This window comes from Gopherus evgoodei, chromosome 4, assembly GCF_007399415.2.
Source record: "Gopherus evgoodei ecotype Sinaloan lineage chromosome 4, rGopEvg1_v1.p, whole genome shotgun sequence".
In the NCBI taxonomy this organism is placed as follows: domain Eukaryota; kingdom Metazoa; phylum Chordata; order Testudines; family Testudinidae; genus Gopherus; species Gopherus evgoodei.
The window spans coordinates 28,318,404-28,337,706 of record NC_044325.1 but is presented as its reverse complement, the minus strand read 5'-3'; the positions used below and the strand labels follow the sequence as shown (position 1 = coordinate 28,337,706).

At 36.5% G+C, this 19,303-nt stretch overlaps 1 long non-coding RNA gene across 1 annotated transcript in view; it reads left to right on the top strand.

The window, feature by feature from the left end:
• Positions 1 to 463: 463 nt before the first annotated feature.
• Positions 464 to 19,303, top strand: part of LOC115651358 — a 53,914-nt gene continuing 35,074 nt past the window's right edge. Inside the window, exons 1-5 of the long non-coding RNA XR_004000335.1 lie at positions 464 to 554; positions 1,526 to 1,564; positions 4,328 to 4,499; positions 6,370 to 6,558; positions 8,062 to 8,176. This is a non-coding gene — a long non-coding RNA (uncharacterized LOC115651358). The remainder of the gene's footprint in view (positions 555 to 1,525; positions 1,565 to 4,327; positions 4,500 to 6,369; positions 6,559 to 8,061; positions 8,177 to 19,303) is intronic.

The following is a 19,303-nucleotide window of genomic DNA, read 5'->3' as shown; positions in this document are numbered from 1 at the left end:
GAGGGAGGAGCTTGGCTGCCGGTGGGTGCAGAGCACCTGCTAATTTTTCCCTGTGGGTGCTTCAGCCCCAGAGCACCCAAGGAGTTGGCACCTATGGCCAGGAGCTCAGTTGGGAGCTGTAGCCTGTTGCACAAAAAGAACCTGCCTCCAACCACAATTCTTCTGTATAAAGGCAAATTGTGGTAGCTTATATAGGGCCTGATTTTCCAACCCTTACTCACATTGGGTAGTGCTCCCCTTGACTTCCATGGGACGACTCACAGAACACAGTACCACTCTGCTTGATTGAGGGTATAACAATGTGGCCCAACTGTAGGAGAAACTGGTTTTGGACGATTACTGTTTTCTGTCTTCTTCTTTTTCATGCTATAAATATCTTTATGTCTCTCTTTTTTTTTCTTTTGTTTTGGGTCTCTCTGTGTTTCTCTCTCTCTCTTTTTTTTTTTTTTTTATTCAACTTAGTGCCTGGAGAGTCAAACTGGAAACCTCTTGCTTTGAAGCCTTTTATCCATGATGCAGACCGTAGTCAGTTGCATTCACTGCAGTTGGTACAGGTAAAGTACTTTGATGTAGGTAGTCAAATAATGCCAGCTGCCAGCACCCATTATCTAGCAAATGAAAATTGGAAAAAGTGGTAGTCTACTTTCCTATCTAGATGCAGCCTGTCAGGTGAAACCTGCCACATCTTGCCACTCATTTATGAGTCCCCTTCATTCCACTAGAGGTCAATTTGCTAACCACTGAACTATGTAGTTAGCCCACAAACTAACAGTAATACTCTGAATCTTTATGCAGAAGGCCTAAGTTCAATTAACATTACTAGTCTTTTGCTTTTTGGGCTAGTAAGAGCAGAAAATATTGCAGAAACAACACTTTCACACCTTGTAAAGCAGTGGTTCTTAACCTTTACTGCAGCCTGCACCCCTTTGGTTCTCAAAGTATGTTCTCTCACCCCTTAAACCTAGATATATTTTTTGTTTGTATATTACAGTAATCATTAAAAAATGTACAATGTTAATAAATACATAGGTTTGATAAAACAAAATAGTTGTACTTACGTGCCTGTGCTTAACTTGTGTTTTCAATGATTTACCTTCTAAAAAAATCTGGCATATCTCGCACTCCTAGAAAGGGCATCTCGCACCTTAGGTTAAAAATCACTGCTGTAAAAGGAGGGGATAATCTGTTCAGTGAAAGAGCAACACAAGCATATTAATTAAAAGTACAGGTGGGCAATCCAAGCCGGCTAGACACATAGTATTCAATATCCCCTTGCTCACAGTTTCTATTTCCACCTCTTCCCAGAGTCTATATGTGATTTTTAAATTGTTATTTACTATTATGATTAATGGGTTGGTAGGCACTTTTCATTGTAGTATCATCCGTGTGCCAGAAAAAACATACTGACCAGCTCAGAGCCAAATTTGTCAACGTTAAAAAAAAAACTACAGTTTATCTAAATTATACTTCCATAAAATACTAGAGATGATTCCAGATACATAATAATTGTTGTTTCTTCAAGCAGAGCTGGGAGGCAGAGAGGACAGAATCTGCATGAATGTGGGTAGGTAACTTTCCTGCTTGTTTAATAAACTGGGTGTTAGGCAGTAGTTTGCCTATCTATTGATTTCCTTAATTCAAGCCATTCCCCTCCTGGATAGGAATAATCAGGCCCCAGAGTTTTTGGTCCCATCAGTTGCATGTGCGTATCTCCCAATAAAGTCAAAGAACAAGCTCAAGCATTCTGGCATGGAACTCAGAGCAGCGCCACCAATACACTGCTAATCTTGTAGAGTATTTACAAATGTGAAGCATCAGATTATAGGCAGAGAACACTTGGAGGGATACCATCTCTGTTTGTCCTGTCTTCCAACAGTGGCCAATGCCAAGTGCTTCAGAGGGAATGAACCAAACAGGTAATCATCAAGTTATCCGTCCCCTGTCATCCATTCCCAGCTTCTGGCAGACAGAGGCTAGGGACACCATCCCTGCCTATCCTAGATAGTAGCCATTGATGGACCTATCGTCCATGAATTTATCTAGTTCTTTTTTGAACCCTGTTATAGTCCTGGCCTTCAAAACATTCTCTGGCAAAGCGTTCCACAGGTTGACTATGCATTGTGTGAGGAAATACTTCCTTTTGTTTGTTTTTAAACCTGCTGCCTATTAATTTCATTTGGTGACCCCTAGTTCTTGTGTTATGAGAAGGAGTAAATAAGACTTCCTTGTTTACTTTCTTCACACCAGTCATGATTTTATAGATCTCTATAAAATCCTTTAGCCATCTCTTTTCCAAGCTGGAAAGTCCCAGTCTTATTAATCTCACCTCATATGGAAACTGCTCCATACCCCTAATCATTTTTTCCCCTTTTCTTTATCTTTTCCAGTTTCAGTATATCTTGAGATGGGGCGACCACATCTTTGCACTGTATTCAAGATGTGGGCGTACCATGGATTTATATAGAAGCAATATGATATTTTTTGTGTTATTATCTATCCTTTTCTTAATGATTCCCAACATTCTGTTAGCTTTTTTGGACTTGCTGCTGCACATTGAGTGGAGGTATTCAGAGAACTAACCTCAGTGACTCCAAGATCTTTCTTGAGTGGTAACAGCTAATTTAGACCCCATCATTTTATATGTATAGTTGGGACTATGTTTTCCAGTATGTGTTACTTTGTATTTATCAACATTGAATCTCATCTGCCATTTTGTTGCCTAGTCACCCAGTTTTGAGAGATCCCTTTATAGCTCTTTGCAGTCTGCCTGGGACTTAACTATCTTGAGTAGTTTTGCAGCATCTGCAAATTTTGCCTCCTCACTGTTTACCCCTTTATCCAGATCATTTATGAATATGTTGAATAGGACTGGTCCCAGCAGGTCTCTCCATTCTGAAAACTGACCATTTATTCCTCCTCTTTGTTTTCCATCTTTTAATCAGTTACCAATCCATGAGAGAACCTTCCCTCTTATGCCATGACAGCTTACTTTGCTTAAGAGACTTTGGTGAGGGACCTTGTTTCTGAAAATCTAAGTACACTATATCCACTGGATCCCTTTTGTCCACATGCTTGTTGACCCCCTCAAAGAATTCTAGTAGATTGGTGAGGCATGATTTCCCTTTAGAATAACCAGGTTGATTTTTCCAGACACTGTTTCCTTTTACAAAAACAGAAAGACAAATAGGGCTTCTCATAGGGGCAGGCATCTTCCCACAAAGATTTGGTTGGAGCCATAAGGGGTAGATTCAGCTGATCTGAGAAGCAGATACAGTTCCATGTGTTTAGTGTATCACCAACGAGCCCTATTTGAAAAATTGCATATAAATCTGTCACAACATTTTCCCCAATAAACTTGGTAGCAAAACAATTTTTGAAGTTTAATACAAAACAATTGAGATTTTAAAATTGCCCCAATACAATAATGATCTTGCAAACATGGAAGCAGGCATGTCTCAACTAAAAAAGGATTTTGTTTTGAATATTCTGACTTCCCCCACTTTGTGGATTACTGAGGACACATGTAGCTTCTGCTTTGACCCTGGTAGGCAGCTAAACCATGCAGTTGTTATGCAGTTTCTGTCATCACACATCTTTGCTATTAACCTTTAGGTTTAAATGTTAAAGTAGAACTCTTATTTAATCAATTAAAAAATAGCAATAATTACCAGAGTGATAATGGAAACAGAATGTTGACAAACAAAAATTCTAAGTACCTCAACATCTAATGGTGCTATTAAATATTAAAACACCAAGAATGATTAAAAAAATAGAAATAAATCACAGACAAATGTGCCTATGCTAAAACTTAATAGAACTAACAAACAATAGAAGCAAAACTGAAACCTGCCTGTGCACCTGCTTCAGCAAACAGTTAAGCACATGCTTAATTTTAAACACATCTATAATCTCTTCCTTATTCATCAGATGCTTGACCCTGCAAATTTCCAAGCACTCCAATGTACATAAAAACATTTTTAATATTAGGTATATGCATAGTCCCATTAAAGACAATGCCTAACTTTAAGCACGTGCCTAAATTCTTTACGGGATCAGGTAAGTCAGCTCAGCATCAAGCCCCTGATTATTTAAAGCACACACATAAGTCTCAAAGGCCCTGTTAGCCTTACATTTTATTGAAGCCAGTCAGTACTGTTTTTAATTGAGATCTTCATTGGTCACAATGAACTATTTAGCTGTCTTACATCTAGTGAATGGCCATGCAGAATGTTTAAGCAACTCTAGCTTTGCCTCAATCCCTTGATTTCGCTAATCATTTATTATCTGTCCTCTAAAGCCTTATTTAATTATACTTTTTTTCTTTCAGTGACTTCAGTAGACCCTAATAGGAAGTTCAAATAATACAGTATATGTATAACAGCATTTCAGCCAGGGAGGAAGAAGAGAACCTGACTACCGAACCAGAAGGGAAAACTGCTACACACCACCCTGATTATTAGGCACAGAGAAGACATCTTTGCCATCCTCATAGTAGGCAGGTGGGCAGATAGAATATATGGACATTAATTTTCCTTGTATCTTATCAATAATTAATACTTCTCACATATATTTTCTCCTGTGTAGGGTGTTATACCCTGGTCATCACTGTAGTTTCTGAGCACCTTCCAGTAGTGCATTAAGCCATGTGATTACACATCCGTCAGTGTTTGTTCTAACACCCTGTTCTCACAGAAGTGTGAGCAGTGAAGTGTCTTGGTTTTGGATTTTTTAATAGTGTGTCTATATGTACATGTTGCTATATGTTTGTTAGAGAAAACAAGGTCAAAGAAACATAGCTCCCACGTCCCTGTTTTTCTACATACTTTGCATGTGCTATGTAGAATGCACATATGACACCATGCACACTTAGAGCACTATGTACAATACTTCTTAGATGTTTAGTTTAACATCTTTATTTTAATGTGACTCTACACTAATAATGGGCTAGACTGTTTCATGTGTGGCAGCCCCTTTGCACCCTTCAGGCAGCTGTAATCGGGCTGAAAATGCCCAACAGACAATTCCCTTGCTGTAGGGAGACTCTGCTGGGCATTACTGACTCCTCTGACACCATCCCAGCTGTGGGAAAGGAGCAGGGGAGGGGCACGGCAAAGCTCTCCTACACTATACCTGGCCACCCCTGGCACAGGGTACTTTAAGGATCCATGCTTATGGTGTAACTTGGAGCAGCCTGGCAACAGCTCTAAGTGGTGTCAGGGCCAGTGCTGGTTTTTAGAATCAGGACAACCAAACAGGCTCTCTGGTGCCTCATTCTCACCTTTCTGGGCCAAAGTGAGCTGTGGCACAGGAGAGGATCTAACTTGATGATTTTTTTTTATTTTTTTAATGATAGACTGGCCCTTATTCCAGCACATGCTACTTACAGATGCAGTGCAAACTAGAATACATTCCAGTCAGCTGCAAGTGGCTGAACTCCTTTGACTTCTTGTTTCATATTGGATGAAGGGACTGGAAACCATTTGATACTCCTTTTCAGTTTTAAGAAGAAACTGGTTTATGGTTAAATCTTGTCCATATTAGAAAGATCCGTATATGCACATATGTACATGCTGCTTTTAGGTGTGATTATCTCCAATCTCAAATATGAGATATAGTTAGTTCTGGTCACTTGGATGGGTGACATCCTAGGAAAATGCAGGAAGTAGAGATTTTGGTGACCAAATAGGTGGTACTCTTCCCTTTCTGTAGGAGGCGCTTGTTACCAAAGCAATGACACTAAGTAGGGACAGTGTGACATTGGATATACCATCTTTTGAATGATACATAAAACCAAGGTCCTGACTCCTTGAGGTAATTCAAAGAGCACAGGGAACTGCAGCATTGCCTGAGTAAATTCTGTTAAATTAGGGTAACTGCATTCAGCGTACCTAGAACATCCCCTTTGCAGCTTCATTTGGAGAATGTATTCTTTGTGAAATCTCTTCTGCTTTCAGTCTTGTTTCAGAATGGCTGGTGTATTCCACTGCAGAGGTAGCTTCATTTCAGTTGTTGGGTGAATCATATCTGTGTACATAACTTGGAATACACCGTGGGATCCTAAATAAATGTAATATTTTTTACATAAACAGTGTTATTATTTTTAAAATAGTTCAGTATCTTATATGCATCTGTATGTTAATGTCACCTGGTTAGCAGCTACTCCCAGGGCAAACCACAGGCTGAGAGCAGTGAAATCAATGGTAGTTCGGCACCTAGGCTCTTTTGAGAAGCCCACTAGGCACCTATCTGCATCTTTAGGTGCCTGAATACCTTTAAAGTTCTGGCCCTTCGTTCTAGGGTACATAGAGCTCCACTCTTCTGGTGGTCCTGACTACACACAAGCAGCTCATCAGCCAAATGCTATTTCAGGTTGCCGCCTGCAGCCCTATCTGACATCTGCTGCTACAGACCACTGTGGATGCTGAATTCTGGAGCTGTCTTCCCTTGCTGCCTCCTCTTTAGCTGTTCTTCTAGATTTCCTGAACAACTCAGAGAGATCACCTAAGGACACAGAGCCTCATAAATCAAAGGCTTTCAAGCAGACAGGCGCAAGATGAGGTAAGCGGCCTCTCCTAGGTACTAAGTATGGGATGGAACCAGGCATAGAAACTGGATGAAACCACATGTATATTAGCGTTGGGTCCAAACTGGAATCCTGGATCCAAGTCTCCCCTGGATCTGGATCTGAACTTGATGTCTAATTCAACTTATTATTTCTGAATTGGAAACCCAAATTTGTGGAAAGTCTGGATTTGAAAAAGAACATAATACTCTAGCCATATATATATACTTCATTTAGATTTCCATGAAGCCCAGATCTGGCCCTGTCTAAGTACCTGGATATGGGCCAGATTTTTTTTTAAAGAATCCTAATATTCTTTGTCATGAAAACCTCTTATGCATTTTCAAACCATTCTCTCAAAACAGCTGCTCTAATTATCAGAGCAGAATAAAAGTAGAAATGACATTAAACTATGTATTTGTCAGAAATTTTATAGTATTCTACACTATTTACAGGTCACCACAGATATAGAATGATAATACTTACCTCACCTGGTTGTCATAAGGCTTAATTCATTAATGTGTTTAAAGCACTTCGACAGCTTTGGATGAAAAGTGTTACAGAAGTTCAAAGTACTATTAAAGAATGAATAAGTGTAATGTTCCTAATGTTTTTTTCTCACTGTAGATTTTGCCTAAAATCAAAATGAATGTCATGGGGTTTTTTTGTTTTAAAACTTTTTGATCTTTATTGTAAATAACTCTCTCTGTTGTCTGTCTGTCTCTCTTTGCATATTTCTTGATAGATACTCAGTTTTAGTGATTTAAGTTATTACTACATGATGTGGGTTCTTTAATAAGAAGGATTCACAGATGCTGAAACTTGCCTCATGAAGTAAATCTCCCCTCCAGTTAGAACCAAATCAAGCTATGGTTTCCAGTCAGAAAAGTAGTCTTCTGTAACAGCTTTTTTTCATAACATTAGTGCAATGTTTCATAACCTTTTCTGCAGAGAAATCCTGTCTCTGCAGAGAAATGTGTTGTTCAAAGAGCCTCAGAGATATAGATATAAAAGCTTTAGATCATAGCCTGAAATCTTGCATTTTTAGATGCAGGTTTTTTTAATTACAATAAGTTGTACTGCTTTTTAGAACCTGTTAACATCCATGTGTAAAGGTATGGGTAGGACTGTAAAAGTGAAATAATATGTGCAATTTTCTTGTGTTAAAATAAAACTTAATGGAAGATTATTCTTTAAAAAAATGAACTATTGGGAAAGTTTCAAGAGCCTTGAGAAACATGCATCTCTCATAACAAAGATGGGAAAAAATCCCCTCAAAATATATGTGAAAATGTGTTTTAGGTTACAGCAATGAATGCTGTAAAATCAGTGCTGTCACTGTGTCAGTACTTTAAAACGACATGGTGATTTTCTAGTTTTATAATACATCCAGGGGGAGCTAGGGAGTAACAATTTTGCCTCGTCTAATGGTGTATAAGGGAATATGAATACAGAGAAGAGTAACATAAATGACTAATATTTGTTTTGTTTTTTTATAGGAACTTTTGATCAGAAACTGGTCAGACATTCCCAGAGTGGTTGAGAGCCTGTCAAGGTCACTGCCAAGGACAAGAGAGTCAATTAGTATGCAGATCAGAGGCAAGGAGTTCAAAGGTATTGTTCCAATTCAATCACATTAGCCAGGCCAGTAATGAACAAACGGCATGACCTTAATCATGGAGCCTGAACCACTCATTGAAGGAAAGTGTGTGTATTTGGACGGGAGGGGGGCTTTGGAAGGAGTGGTTAGAGTGACAATATGAGTGTTTTTAAAGAGACAATATGAACAGTTGGCTTAATTAGCCACCGGTATTAAAAAACTTGTTTCATAGGCCTCTTATTTTTAAAGTACAGGATTGTTTTATTTTGGGTTATAAGTGAAACAGACTTAAATGGACAGTGGGTGAGAATATTTAATAAAAATGCTCAAGCATTCACTGATATGCTAAAGGCTTGCAGGAAGAGGTGGATAACCTATGTAAAACATCAAACTAAATTTTGAAATTGCAATGTCTCCTTCTCAATAAGCTAATTTCCTTTAAGTCTTGAAGTGAAGACATTTCTAGGTCCCTCCCCTATATTACAGAATGTTACACTACTTGCAATCCATACACACAGGAATTTGTAGTTATGTCATTAATACATTAGAAAGAATGAGTGATTTATATATAAGAAAAAATGTTTTAATATCTGAAGGCAAACAGAGCTATATACAATAATATTTTAGATGTTTTAAGTATCACAGTTGCCAAGTTATTTCCCAGATTTCTTAGTATAGCAATCTGCATGTGTGATTGTACTTCTATCTGTCTACTCACACACACACATATTATGCACATTACACTCACTGTATTATCTACATATGAAGTATGTTCTGCCTTTTTGCTCTCTTCTGTTTATGTTTATATGTAACACACAGAAGAGAGTAAAAAAGACAGAACATATTTCATATGTAGATAACTCAATGTGTGCATGTTTGTATATAATAGGGATGTGTTGGTAGCGACACCGTATCTAGGGCTGCACTGAAATTTCTACTCAGAGTAGGATTAGTTTCTCCCTTTTTCTATACTAATAATTGAATTTAGTCACTGTAATTCTTCAAAGAACAATTGCATTTTCTATATTTATACACATATACATACAGATTTGCAAATGCATACATATTTCCTGCGTATGGAAAGGAACCACTTTGCACATAATTCAGCATTAACCATTGAAAATTTGAATGACACTTAAAATATGCCCCTTTGCTTCTAAGATGGTTTATCTTGCAAGTATTGTTTCTTGTTAATATGTAGTAACTTGTAACTTATAAGTTTCCACTATCTCTCTGGGTAACATTTGCTCAACAATTACTTCTGCTGGAGTAGATTTCCAAACGAAGCTGCAGGCTTCATTGGGGAAGCTGTTTGCAGAAATCTCTTCATTTTTCTATAAATGAATCACGAGAGACAATTAAGATTTCAGGAATCAAGATTTTTGTTTTTTCTTTTTTTATTAGGGAGGTACTTCCGTTTTAGTGAGATATGGTGAAGATGCCTAACAGAAACTAAACTATTCTGGGCTATGATGCACCCTCGGGGTTCATGAATGTTGGGGGAGGAACAGTGATTATACAATGCAATAACATATTGAGGCACTCTTTCAGTTTTACACTTGGTATCAAGTAAATACAGGATATCTCACCCATGAAGGGTGATTATCTTTCATGAAGGGAGGAAATGAGTTATTAAGGTCTTTCTCAGGAGCAAAACAAGGATAAGAATCTTTATTAGTGTAAGAAACAATTTGTTTTTTCCCTACAGAAATATACTTCCTTTTTAGCAATTTTTTTCTTATTGTCTGTATCTCAAAAAGAAACCCATATCAGTTTCAGCTGATACTTACCAGTGCAGTGCTTGAGAAAACTGCTATAAAATATGTGCTCACTGCCATTTTTATCTAGATCAAAATTAATAATATTTTTAGGCATGAAATGTCTATCCACTCCCATAAAAACACATGTAAAGTATTTGATATTTTATTTGAGGATATTAAAAGATTGTTTAAAAATAAACATGTACCACTGAAGCTGCATTTTCACATGATTATTCAGATCATCAGTAGGTCTCCTTTGATCATATTATTATGATGCTTCTGCTGGATCTCATTCTAAGACAGACATATTTTCTCCCTCTCTCTCCCCCCACCCTTACTAAACAAGGTCATAGACTTTTTTTTTAAATGAGGACTAGAAGTTCCAAGTACAAGATTAAGTAAGTTCTAACCGTGTTATAAAAGTAAGTGCTTTTTTCTATAATAAAAGGCGTTTAAAAGGTTCGCTACAGCTTTAAACAGAATTACAATTTACTTCTTTCAAGTGTCCAGGCCATAAATTCTTCTCAATTCCCTCTCTCTCTCCTTGTCGGAATTAATGAGATCAGATTTGATCAGGGCAGTGATGTGTTCAGAGCCAAATCACACAACAGCGCGCGTGCGGTAATGGAATTTGCATCTAATGCATACATAAATCAAACATCTTTCTGGACATTTTCATATGCATAATGTCATTTCATCCAGTTCTCTCTGTGCAGAGGGGGAGATTTTTCTCTCTGAGAGAATGACTTTCTTTAATGCTTTCATTTTATTTTCGCTGACTACAATCCCCGAGAATGCGCTCGGTCGGAGAATCTTTCGGGGCGCGGTTGACAGTTTCTTTTCCAAGAGGGGTCCTTCACATTTATCATGCCTCTTCCTCGGGGGCTTTGTTATGCAAATGTGGCTGAAATTGATAATTCCAAAGTGCTTCATTTCTGTTCCTTGGCGGTTGGAGATGGTAGATAAAAAGAAACTGACAAGACACACTGATTGCCCTCAATGCTTGTAACTCTCTTGCTAACAAGGCTCGATATTGTTAAAAATTCCTATTGTTATCAGGGTGGCAGTTCCATTATGCAGGCCTTGCAAATTTCTGATTTGAATATTAACCCTTTAATCACCCTTCTCCCCTCCCCCCAACCCAAAATCAATTGCCATCAAATGACTTAAGGACACAAAACATTAAATTATTTCCCTATTATGATTGAACATCTATGATACGTTTTAAAAAACCCATTAATTATTTTTCAAGGTAAGCTGGAACTTTTTATATCTAGATGTTAAAAAAAAAAAAAAAAAAAAAAGGAGGAGAGAGGAGAGGAAGATATGTGCCCTAACACAACAACTCTGGCAAGGATAGACTGAACTGCATTATTTCAAGATATTTGTTTTGGGAGGGGGCAGGGTGAGGAGGAGTGAAGGGGACGGAGGAGAATATTTACATGGAAACTTCTATTTATAAAAATCAAGTATAATAGTTCCTGGAGAGTGGAGAAGTTTCATTAATTTAAACTCGTGTTTGCTTGAACTTTATGTTCTGACTGAGGTAGGCCTCTTGGAGGGGATAGCGTGACTACATATTCCATAGTGTAGTTGATTTTTACTTGGCTGTCCTGTTGGCTGCAAATAGACCTTTTTTTTTCTGGCTACCCAGCAACAAATAAAAGAAAATCTCCTTTAATTTGGCAGGTAGGTGACCAAAAAGTTCATAGGGCAAAAAGAAAGTGTAAAAGATGAGGGGGTTGTATGATGTGTGTGTGTGTTTGTTCATTCCTTTTTAGACCAGTCTATAGCTTCACTTGTATAATTAAGTGCTGCTTATCTAGGCAGATTACACTAGGTGATTTGTAAGTATCCTTGACAGTGCAGTAGAGGGAAATGTATATTCTAGGGGCATGATCCGGCACCCGTTCAAGTCAATGGGAGCTTTGCCAATGGCTTATAATGGGCGCTGGATCAGACCTTGGAGATGGTGCTGTCCTGCACAATGTATGCTCTAGATCAGGGATTGGCAACCTTTCAGAAGTGGTGTGCCGAGTCTTCATTTACTCACTCTAATTTAAGGTTTCGCGTGCCAGTAATACATTTTAACTTATTAGAAGGTCTCTTTCTATAAGTCTATAATATATAACTAAACTATTGTTGTATGTAAAGTAAATAAGGTTTTTAAAATGTTTAAGAAGCTTCATTTAAAATTAAATTAAAATGCAGAGCCCCCTGGACCATTGGCCAGGACCCGGGCAACCTGAGTGCCACTGAAAATCAGTTTGTGTGTCGCCTTCGGCACATGTGCCATAGGTTGCCTACCCCTGTTCTAGATCATAGGCAAGTTACATTTACACTGAGAAAAGCAAAGGTGCTTGATAACTGATTTACTCATTGATTTAATGAAAATGTGGCTTCTGGAATTTCATACATCCTTTTAACACTTGCTGTTATGTGCCCAAAGAAGGTGAATTCCTCCCCACCAACCACATGCCTTCACGCTCGTATTACAATTAAAGGTTAATTTTGGTTTATCATCTTTCTTGAGACACCTGTTGCAGTTCCAGTTAAAGTAAAGATTAATATGACAAAGTAAGTACTCTAGATGCTGGGGTGCGTGGGGGAGAGGGAGGGTTTCCTCTGTAAAACGAAGCATAATTCATTGCTAACATCAGGCAACTGCAACAATATTATATCTCTGTACAATTTCCAAAAAGATGCATCTCAACCAGCTCATGTCAAAGGAACATCAAAGTTTGCCACGCTCTTAGTTCTGAAGTCTTGCAGATCTGTGTCTGCCAAATTATAGTAAATAAAGATACTTGCACACCAGTAACCTCTTTTATATTGGACCAAGGATCTCTCTTCTTCCCCTTGTTAAAACATCTTTCCCATTATTGTGGTAACTCTTGGGAAGCTCATACACTTGGATTTGCTTTCATTTATAGGTATGATGGCAGATTAAACCTATGTCAGGAAACTGTGATAATGCCCACTGTGGAATGTTGTGAGTTACAACAGATAAATTTTCCATGTCAGTGTTTTTTCTTTCAGTTATTTGAAAACACCCTTTTAATTTTTGTTGTGTTTGTATCCTTATTCTTTTACCAAAACTGATACCTTCTCACTCTTTAATTCAGAAACAGATATAACTAAAACTGGTTGATATAAACTCATAATTTGAATCTATCATTTAATCTGTCTATTAGAGTAACCCGTGTTAGTGCTTTTTCCCTATTGATTTACATAATTCTGTCAAGTACTGTTATTTATATTCAATGGTATTAATATCACTAGTTGTTCTATGGTTGTATAATCACCAATACTATCTAAACTTTGCAATAATGACTACCTTAGCCAGCAGTGGTCAAATAGTACTAATCAGTCAATATTTATTAAAAACAATAAATGTAGTTAATGTATCCTGTCTGCCGTAAAGAATCAACCGTACCTCTGATGGTTTAAAAAGATTTCCCATACTTTCCCAGAATCAAAGAGAGTGCTTATCTTTTGGAATGAGAGATTAAAGATTTGTATGTATGTTCTGAATTTATTTCTTATTTTCAGTTATGTTTAGCATTGACTCTGTTGTAATCTGAATACGTAATGCTATCTGTAGCCTCTATGAGACAGAAGAGCAATTAAAAGTGGGTTTTTCTTGCATTGTTTGGTTTTCCATGGGCTCATTTTGCCAGTGAAGAATTGTATGTATTTTTGAAATAAGAAAACTTGTCAGCAAATTTGTGACCGTAGAATTAGAGATACAGCTAAGCTGATATATATGTAATGGCTTCATTATGCGTAAGAGGAGGTACTCTTTATTTTTCAGCCCAAAATACACAAAGCACCCATTAGAATGAAGAGGCCTGTGATGTCTCTTCATGTGCAGAGTATAAAGGTACATGAATGTCCTTGCTTGTTGGCATTTAATTTACCAGTTGCCTCTGTAGTGGAGCCTTGGCAGATTCAGCTTGAATCTGAAAGACAGGCTGTCATACTGAGAGTCTGCTGCCTACTGCTGAAATTGAGAGGCTTGGCAGATATGCAAACAGTAACTGGGTTTGAGTTGTTTTGATTACAAGTTAAACAGAAAGTCATTGGCAGGGCCAATGTAAATCTGCTGAGGTTTTTTGGCAAAATCTGTGGAGGTATTTCTATAGTTTCTGCAGAATTCTGTAGCACCTTGATTTCACATCAAAGAATGTCCACCTTTGAACCTGATCTGTGTATAAATGTGTCAGGAATGTAAGTGAACAGGTTTAAATTGCTTAGAGCTTCCGGATTCAGAAATATGAAACATATTAACAACACACTATACTGCACCATGCTTTGTGCAGTTATTAAATTGTGGAGTATAGAATTTAATTCATGTTCATGTGTTTTTACAGATGTACAAATGTAATGTGAGATATAATAATTTAGAATAAGAATGCAAAATATATTTTAATAAAGGTATCCAGAAAAAGCCATTGGTCCAGAACCTGAACTTGGTTAGGTCAGAGTAAATTCAGAGTAACTTTATGAATATGCTTTTTTACTGAAGTAAACAAGGTACACTTGTACTGAAGTCACTTCCTCAGGATATACACTGGTATAACAGATCAGAATTTGCACCATGAAGCATCCTTTAAGTTTTCAATAATTTTGCCTGAAACTTCTGGCTGTCTGACCATCCTATCCTGATAAAATTCTAGTGTTCACCCTGAATTTATTTCCTGTAACAGTCAGTTGACTCTGTGCCTGATCTTCTATGCTGATTTGATAAAAGTAACCCAAACTGACATTATGTGAGCAAAAAAGGAGTCTGTACACTTTAATTACATTCCGTTTTACAGCTCACCCTCTGTTTAATTCTGAGTTAGTGTTTTGAACACTAGTATATCCCTTACTGAGTTTGCCTTGCAATTTTAAGGCGAAACCATATTAATTTTGGAGGGAGGAAAGAGAATACATATAATTGTCGCTCCCATTGTTTCTGGCTGGCTGGCTGTAGACAGATTTCTGCAAGGCTGGCTTTACATAGTAACAATACATTGATTTACAGAGGCAAGATTATTTCCATGATTGGAAGGGCTAAGACCCCTTTATTTGAAAGCTGAGAATCTGCAAAATGTGACAAAAGTTCTTGGAAAGAGCCCAAATGTATGGAATCTGCAGCTTTCTTTCTTTTTTTTTTTTTTTTTAACTCACTTATATCCCGGGCTACTTCTGCCTCTTAAAGATGGCTTTGAAGGAGAAACAACCTAAATTTAGACAGAGCATTATATAGTTCATTAAAAAAAATTTAAAGTCTCACTCAAACAAAGTTAATTAGTGTATTATTGTTGTGTTTTAAATTCATTTTCTTTCCAGATCTGGTCAATTGGAAAAGGATTTAAAATAAAATAGAGTTGTTTTACTTGGAAGTTATTTCATTGTTTCTCTCACATATTGTGTCTTTTTTATTCTTCTCCCAGTGAAATATAAGAGTTTATGTTAATAGATCATGTCAAACCTCTGGTAACATGGGAAACAATGGCATTTTAAGGTACAGGTTCATTTGCAGGTACAGTTTAAAAGATGCACTTGCTCTGTCAACAGCCAGCCAGCCTGAAACAATGGGAGTGACAATTATATGTATTCTCTTTCCTCCCTCCAAAATTAACATGGTTTTGCCTTAAAATTGCAAGGCAATCTCAGTGAGGGTATAGTAATATTTAAAACACTAACTCAGAATTAACAGAGGATGAGCTGTACAAGCGAATGTAATTAAAATGTACAGATTCCTTTTCTGATCAAATAATGTCAGTTTGGATTATTTTTGTTGAATCAGCATAGAAAAATAGACTTAGGAATCTTCTAACAGTATCTTTTATTCCCCCCACTTCCATACTGCAGTCCAATGTTGCATTTTAGAGAATGCTTACAAATGTCAACTCTCTCTGAAAGTGATATACTTTACTACTGTTCTTTCTTATAATACAAACATTTCAGTGCAGCTCTGATATTATTTTTCAAAATACGCAGGATTTTGAAATATGGACAACAGGAGAATATGGATTTTAGCTATAATACTATAAGTGCTTAAAAGTTATTTCTGAGCTGATTTAACACGGAAAATCTCCAGGTAGATTAATTTTATGGGCAGCTTTTATAGGTGTAACATTTCAAGATGAGAAAGCCGTGCTTCCTGAAATTTCGTTTCGGCAGATTTCATTGGCACTTCCATATCCATCTTTTATTACCTTAAAGTTGAAATTTAATCTCATTTTTTTCCTGATTTTTGCTTAATTTCCAGTTGAAATGATTGGAGCTGTACTTTTGTGCTCAGATTCTGTTGCCTCTATTGCTTTTCATCATTCACATCGCAAATAAAAAAAAATCATTATAAAAAGTATAGGTACTTAAATTAAATAGCTGTGCTGTTAAGAAATTACAAGGCCACTCATGTCTATTATTTTTTACTGGACCAGGTGGTTAAAGCAAGGTTAAATAAATATTCCTCAAAAAATTTCTTTCTAAAAGGCTGCCTGAATTCACAAAAGCAAGGAAAGTCTGTGTTTAACCCACTCATGCTGTTGTAACACATACGCCTGAAGCTGCAGCCTTTGTACAGGCAAAACTCCCAATAGAAACATGTTTTTATAAATATAAATAAATACGTATTCAAAGCATGCACCAGAATGGTCTATAGTCCAATGATCTGCACTACTCTATAGCAAGAGTAGTGTGTATGTTATATTGTGCACTGGGTAAAAAGGAACATGTTTAGCCAAGCTTCTGTATTACTCTTAATATGGATTCACAACACGCATCATAGGAGATGTGTGTTGTGAATTCCCATGAATAATAGTATACGCTTGCGTATTATGCACTTTTCTGTATCTCTGAAACATACTCCAGAATACATAGCAAGTCCTTATGAAAAGTGGCTTTTATGCATGTGTTGTGCTTTTTAAATCTCAATACCTCAGCCATTTGTTGGTTTGGGGGCTTTTTGTTTGTTCTCCTTTGTCTCTACCACAAGAGCTAATCTATATTATGGACTGATGGCCTAGAAAATTACTTTAAAAATAAAGATGTTTTAAAATCCCAGCAGTAAAAGTGGGGGAAAATAGGAAGTGTGTGTGTATGGTATGTATGTGTGTGAGAAATTCACAGATCCCTTCACACTGTGATTTTAATTTTTATGACTGAGTTATATACCTTTAAAAATTGTTCTCAGTAATATAAATGCTGAGAAACTCTTAACTGTTGTGGTGCCTGTGGTAATAAAGAAATGCACTGGGAGAGAATGACAGGGGTACAAAACACTAAAGAATGATGATTTCCTTACTAGCAATAAGATTGCATAAATTAGGTGTACATAAGTTCCCAGTGATTTATAGCACTTGAAACTTACAAAATAAAAAAAGATTATATGTGATTGTGCGTTGGAAAATAGCAAACACTGGTGGTTATTCATATAATGGATAAAAGAACAATGATCTAAATATGGATTATAACAGCTGTTCTTTGTAAGGATCTTTGTACACCATTTATATAAATTATTTTCTAAAATATTTTCTTGAAGACATACTTAATCATGCAAACTTGCATATCCTATTTGTTAATTTAAAAAACAACAACACATTCATTCTTTCCCCCACCCACCTCCTTCCCTCCCTACTGTTAGCCTATTAGCAGAAGTGGCATCTTATCGATTGGATACTTAATAACTATATTCTCCTATACTTGCTCAAATATTTAACTGTTTGTATGGCAACTAGTGTAAAGGTGTCTAAGTAAGGTAAATCTAAAATGGCGGAATAAAGAAATGGATTGTCTATGGCAACATGAAGTAATTATTTTTCCTCAAAGGATCAGTTGCATAGAGTTGTTTGAAAAACAATCTACACAACATTTTGTTCACCATTGATTTTAAAAGCATTAAAATTAGTTTGTATGCAGCTATATTCATTAAGCTTTTATGTATGCTGGTAGAATAAATAGTTAAGAAGCAATAAAATATTCTGTAGTAAAATATACTTTGCCAGTTGTCAGAAGAAATAAAACACATATATTTGGAATGTTTACTTCCTGTACAATATATTTGCCATGTTAATTACAAATCTAATAAAGCAATTTTTTTTGTGCATCTTAAGCAGCTTATAGCTGTAGATGACTAATACAACTGTTATGGAATGTACTGTGTTGGGGAGTCGAGTGTTCATACAAATGAGAAATAAGAGTTAGCAACATATACCCCTACAGTCCGTACATTTTAAAACTAAATTCTCTCTTAGAAACTAGTATTGCAGTATTGCCCTGTTGTAATTTTTAACCTTAGCAAAAAGAATGGAAGGTTTTTTTCCTATTATATGTAATTTTCTTTACTCCTTTTGATTCCTCAAGTCAATATCTGCATTCATACCTAAACCAATTCATCTAATTTCACTGAAGTACTTAAGTTTATTTTTGTAAAAATAATAATAATAATAAAAATTGAGACAACTACACTGGACTAGCGCCCAAGGAAAAGAAACTTTTTTAGTTCTTACATATAAAAGCACAACCTTTTGTTTTGTATTAGACGAAGGAAAGAGCTCTGTGTGTGTGTGTTTGCAAAACAACAACATGCCATCAGAGAGAATAATGCATATCAAAATGAATTCTTCTTATTGTGTTCAGGTGTATTTGTGAATACAGAAATTGAAGTTTGAAAAGTCAATTAAAATGCATTTAAATTCTTTAACATCAGATTTCTTTAATGTGAAAAATTTTGCTAGACAGTTTGTCAGTTTCGGTGTAAGTGTTGCACTGTGATCATAACTAGTTTCCTCCATCTATGATTGCTGGATGGCTCTGGAATGTGTTACTGCTTCCTGCGCCATGAGAGAAGAGTAGTCTTGAAAACATGGAAGTACTTATAAAGTAAATAAGCTTTAATTAAATATCATTGTCTCACATTAATCTTTATAGCTCTGTTCCCTATGGAAATAAGAGTGGATATTCAATTTGTTTTGATTATGTATGAATTTTAACAGAAGCTTTATTTGTATATTGCTGTGTTCTTCAAGACAGAGGCATATTTGTGTCGACCATAAGCCATTAGGAAGATGATTCTGCATTAATTTGGAACGAGAGTGACTCTTTTTTACTGGGTATAGAGTAGTGATTAATATTTAGGATAAATGAAATGTTATGCACAAGAATAAACAACCCACCATACACACAGAATTTTCGCATTCAGTCTGAAATCAGGATTTTTCAAGAGTTAACCTTAGAAACACTTTATAGTTATTTTTTCGGAGGGGTTTGGCACCTCCCAGTTTTGCTGCTCTTCAGTTCCTATAACCAACATATGCCCTGATCTTGCACTGCATAGAGATCTGCCCACACACTCTTTAGAGCAGTGTTTCTCGACCTTTTTGATAC